The 6,000-nt window shown below is 40.9% G+C and overlaps 1 protein-coding gene across 1 annotated transcript in view; it reads left to right on the top strand.

The window, feature by feature from the left end:
* The first annotated feature begins 1,006 nt into the window (after positions 1-1,006).
* Positions 1,007-6,000, top strand: part of IL5RA (interleukin 5 receptor subunit alpha) — a 48,827-nt gene continuing 43,833 nt past the window's right edge. Inside the window, exon 1 of the mRNA XM_069736171.1 lies at positions 1,007-1,089. The gene's annotated coding sequence lies outside the window, so the exon portion shown is untranslated. The remainder of the gene's footprint in view (positions 1,090-6,000) is intronic.

Raw genomic sequence — 6,000 nt, 5'->3', positions numbered from 1 at the left:
AACTACTATAATACTGCCCCTATGTACAAGAATATAACTACTATAATACTGCCCCTATGTACAAGAATATAACTGCTATAATACTGCTCCTATATACAAGAATATAACTACTATAATACTGCCCCTATGTACAAGAATATAACTACTATAATACTGCCCCCTATATACAAGAATATAACTACTATAATACTGCCCCTATGTACAAGAATATAACTACTATAATACTGCCCCCATGTACAAGAATATAACTACTATAATACTGCCTCCTATGTACAAGAATATAACTACTATAATACTGCCCCTATGTACAAGAATATAACTACTATAATACTGCTCCTATGTACAAGAATATAACTACTATAATACTGTCATTTACATTGAAGACTATATATTTTTATGTTTTTCTGTATTGCAGGCCTAAGTGAGGTTTCATTCTTAGTAATAGATCAAGGACTTTACCATATCACCATCACGTCACTTTCAGCAGCGAGTTGAAAATATGCAAAGTTTAATGTTATTTTATTCACAATAGTGGAGGAATGCAAGCAGTAATGTCAAAGTTCACATGAATATATTGATGTCTCATTAGAGGTTAATGCACACAGCGATGTCACAGTACAGCTATAATGCACGTGATATCACACCACAGGTATAATGCAGAACATAATGAATTGAGAAGATGCCAATAGTCTGGGTAACCTTGGAGCTCCACAGCAAATATTGGGCACACACTCGATTCACGCCCCTTTCCAGTAATCACATGCTAAACCAGTTGTTTTACAGGTTAAGGGTCTCTTGAGTTGTAGGACCCCATAATAGCTGTGCCTTGTGCCCCGGCAGTGGTGCCGGATAATGGGACATGTACACAGTATTTATTTCCAGAACATACTGGTGATGTTACATTGTATCATTACTCCTGATCTCTTTAATTGTTGTGGTTGTGGTCTGTGTTAGGGGCCGGGTCCTCGTAAGCAATCGCTGTGCTGCTGGGAAAATTTCACAACCTGGTTTTGGGAAATGACCTCTCAGTGAAGCGGTCGCTGAAACAGAGGCGGACAGCGAACCTGGAGAACTGGTGTGAGAAGCGAGGTGAGAAATATGAGGGATACATAAAGGATCCAACATGAGAAGCATGGGAGATCACGTCCACAACAGATCAGTAACTCCACAGAAAACACTGAGTGAGCACAGATAATGTAGTAGAGGTCACCTGCAGTCCTATGTAACACCACAGATAACAGTGATAACTGAGCACAGATAATGTAGTAGAGGTCACCTGCAGTCCTATGTAACACCACAGATAACAGTGATAACGGAGCACAGATAATGTAGTAGAGGTCACCTGCAGTCCCATGTAACACCACAGATAACAGTGATAACTGAGCACAGATAATGTAGTAGTGGTCACCTGCAGTCCCATGTAACACCACAGATAACACAGTGATAACTGAGCACAGATAATGTAGTAGAGGTCACCTGCAGTCCCATGTAACACCACAGATAACACAGTGATAACTGAGCACAGATAATGTAGTAGAGGTCACCTGCAGTCCTATGTAACACCACAGATAATACAGTGATAACTGAGCACAGATAATGTAGTAGTGGTCACCCGCAGTCCTATGTAACACCACAGATAATACAGTGATAACTGAGTACAGATAATGTAGTAGAGGTCACCTGCAGTCCTATGTAACACCACAGATAATACAGTGATAACTGAGCACAGATAATGTAGTAGCGGTCACCTGCAGTCCTATGTAACACCACTGATAACACAGTGATAACTGAGCACGGATAATGTAGTAGAGGTCACCTGCAGTCCTATGTCACACCACAGATAACAATGATAACAGCACAGATAATGTAGAGGTCACCTGCAGTCCTATGTTACACCACAGATAATACAGTGATAACTGAGCACAGATAATGTAGTAGAGGTCACCAGCAGTCCTATGTAACACCACAGATAATACAGTGATAACTGAGTACAGATAATGTAGTAGTGGTCACATGCAGTCCTATGTAACACCACAGATAACACAGTGATAACTGAGCACAGATAATGTAGTAGAGGTCACCTGCAGTCCTATGTAACACCACAGATAACACAGTGATATCTCTCTGAGCACAGAAAATGTAGTAGATGTCACCTTCAGTCCTATACCCTCATTATAATCTGCCTACGCATTCTACGTTATCTGTACTCAGAGAGTTATCACTGTTATCTGTGGTGTTACATAGGACTGCAGGTGACATCTACTACATTATCTGTGCTCCAAGAGTTATCACTGTGTTATCTGTGGTGTTACATAGGACTGCAGGTGACATGTACTACATTATCTGTACTTAGAGAGTTATCACTGTGTTATTTGTGGTGTTACATAGGACTGCAGGTGGCATCTACTACATAATCTGTACTCAGAGATATCACTGTGTTATCTGTGGTGTTACATAGGACTGCAGGTGATATCTACTACATTTTCTGTACTCCGGGAGTTATCACTGTGTTATCTGTGATGTTACATAGGACTGCAGGTGACATCTACTACATTATCTGTACTCAGAGAGTTATTACTGTGTTATCGGTGATGTTACATAGGACTGCAGGTGACATCTACTACATTATCTGTACTCAGAGAGTTATTACTGTGTTATCTGTGGTGTTACATAGGACTGTATATAAGACCTTTCTTACATCACAGGACCACACCGCCTGGAAGGTATGTGGTTAACCAGTCCCACCCATTACTTTCTGGTTAACCCTTAAAGCCAGCCCTTTAGTAATATACAGGTTTGTGGGACAACAAGACCCAGCAACCTGTCCTGGATTCAGATCGCAGCAGACCTTAGTCAGAGTAGCTACATAGGGGCAGTGGACGAGGAGCAGGGGCCCCATACCATTACAACTTAGGGTGCCAACCTCCAATGTCAGGAAGGGAATTGTGAAGGGCAAAACTAGTTCCTATCTCTCCTCATTTCTGCTCTTTTTATATCACTGGGTTTCTGTACAAATGTGCGTGCATGTACTGTATGTATTAAGGGTTTTAAAGTAACTAAAAGAGAATTTCTTGAATTTTTTTTTTATTATGGTTTACATGTATAAGGGCCCCTTAGGTTGATTGTTTTGATTGTTGATTGAGGGGGCTTTTAGATGGGTAATACTGTATATAGAGGGATGTCAGCAAATTTAACCCCTTAAGCCCCAAGGGTGGTTTGCACGTTAATGACCGGGCCAATTTTTACAATTCTGACCACTGTCCCTTTATGAGGTTACTAGATGGCAGCCCGATTCTAAAGAATCGGGAGTCTAGAATCCATATATACTTTATTTATTCAAATGTAAGAATAATACAATTAATAAATAATAGTAAGAAAGAACAAAAATAATAGGCAGTATATGGAGAAAACACCAAACAAAAGTTCAAAATTGGTGTGAAAATGTCACTGAACCACTTCACAACTAAATATGTATAGTTTTGGTAAATGGTATTATCATTTTTTTGACGAAATTCGGCAGGAGCTTGAAGAGCAACGTCACTGGGCCCGCCTCCACGCAGTAGAAACTTGCTGTGAGGTAAAAATTCAAAAATCACACCAAAATGGCGGGCGGAGTGTGTCACAGTACGGCACGATTCTGATTGGTCGCTCGCAGCAGGCGGCAACCAATCAGACACTGGACACTGTTGACGTCACTTATCTCCGGACATTAGCTCCGGACATTATCTCCGCACATTAGCTCCGGACATTAGCTCCGGACATTATCTCCGCACATTAGCTCCGGACATTAGCTCCGCACATTAGCTCCGGACAAAGCCACGGAAGTTGGCACAAATTGCAGGAAGTAGTATTCTAGGCAATTATATATTAGATAACTCTGGAACGCTTTAACGGATCCTGATGATTCTGACACTGTTTTCTCGTGACATATTCTACTTTATGATACTGGTAAAAATTTATTTGATATTACCTGCGTTTATTTGTGAAAAAAAAAACGGAAATTTCGTGAAAATTTTGCAATTTTCCAACTTTGAATTTTTATGCCCTTAAATCACAGAGATATGTCACACAAAATACTTAATAAGTAACATTTCCCACATGTCTACTTTACATCAGCACAATTTTGGAACCAAAATTTGTTTGTTAGGGAGTTATAAGGGTTAAAAGTTGACCAGCAATTTCTCATTTTTACAACACCATTTTTTTTTTAAGGAACCACATCACATTTGAAGTCATTTTGAGGGGTCTATATGATAGAAAATAACCAAGTGTGACACCATTCTAAAAAATGCACCCCTCAAGGTGCTCAAAACCGCATTCAATAAGTTTATTAACCCTTCAGGTGTTTCACAGGAATTTTTGGAATGTTTAAAAAAAAAAAAACATTTAACTTTATTGTCACAAAAAAATTATTTCAGCTCCAATTTGTTTTATTTTATCAAGGGTAACAGGAGAAAATGGACCCCAAAAGTTGTTGTACAATTTGTCCTGAGTACGCCGATACCCTATATGTGGGGGTAAACCACTGTTTGGGTGCATGGCAGAGCTCGGAGAGGAAGGAGCGCCATTTGACTTTTCAATGCAAAATTGACTGGAATTGAGATGGGACACCATGTTGCGTATTGGAGAGCAACTGATGTGCCTAAACATTGAAACCCCCACAAGTGACACCATTTTGGAAAGTAGACCCCCTGAGGAACTTATCTAGATGTGTGGTGAGCACTTTGACCCACCAAGTGCTTTACAGAAGTTTATAATGCAGAGCCGTAAAAATAAAAAATCGTATTTTTTCACAAAAATCATCTTTTCGCCCCCAATTTTTTATTTTCCCAAGGGTAAGAGAAGAAATTGGACCCCAAAAGTTGTTGGGCAATTTCTCCTGAGTACGCTGATACCCCATATGTGGGGGTAAACCACTGTTTGGGCGCATGGCAGAGCTTGGAAGGGAAGGAGCGCCGTTTGACTTTTCAATGCAAAATTGACAGGAATTGAGATGGGACGCCATGTTGCGTTTGGAGAGCCCCTGATGTGCCTAAACATTGAAACCCCCCACAAGTGACACCATTTTGGAAAGTAGACCGCCTAAGGAACTTATCTAGATGTGTTGTGAGAGCTTTGAACCCCCAAGTGTTTCACTACAGTTTATAACGCAGAGCCGTGAAAATAAAAATTATTTTTATTCCAACAAAAAATATTTTTTAGCCCCCAGTTTTGTATTTTCCCTAGAGTAACAGGAGAAATTGGACCCCAAAAGTTGTTGTCCAATTTGTCCTGAGTACGCTGATACCCCATATGTGGGGGGAACCACCGTTTGTGCGCATGGCAGAACTCGGAAAGGAAGGAGCGCCGTTTGGAATGCAGACTTAGATGGAATGGTCTGCAGGCGTCACATTGCATTTGCAGAGCCCCTAATGTATCTAAACAGTAGAAACCCCCTACAAGTGACCCCATATTGGAAACTAGACCCCCCAAGGAACTTATCTAGATGTGTTCTGAGAACTTTGAACCCCCTAGTGTTTCACTACAGTTTATAGTAGAAGAAAAAATACCGCACATTCGAAACTGGTATCATGCAAAAAGGTATATGCCAGATTTATTCACGAAAACAAGTCAACAATTGCCACTGTGATAATTCGTAGATAGAAACCCGACGTTTCGACCCTCCTGGGTCTTATTCATGGGGTTACTTATAATGGGTCCAGTGAATGCTCCTGTGGCATAAATAGAGGGATCCTGCTTAGGGTGGGCCGCAGCATGTGGAGCTGTCCTGCTCTGTCCTGTGTCCGGGGGTCAGCGGCGCATCCCGCGCCCAGCTGTGCTGTCCTGGATTGACCTCCAATCTATTTATGCCGCAGGAGCATTCACTGGACCCATTATAAGTAACCCCATGAATAAGAACCGGGAGGGTCGAAACGTCGGGTTTCTATCTACGAATTATCACAGTGGCAATTGTTGACTTGTTTTCGTGAATAAATCTGGCATATACCTTTTTGCATCATA

The sequence above is a fragment of the Ranitomeya imitator genome, chromosome 8 (assembly GCF_032444005.1).
Source record: "Ranitomeya imitator isolate aRanImi1 chromosome 8, aRanImi1.pri, whole genome shotgun sequence".
NCBI classification, from domain to species: Eukaryota; Metazoa; Chordata; class Amphibia; order Anura; family Dendrobatidae; genus Ranitomeya; species Ranitomeya imitator.
This window is presented reverse-complemented; position numbering and strand designations above follow the sequence as displayed.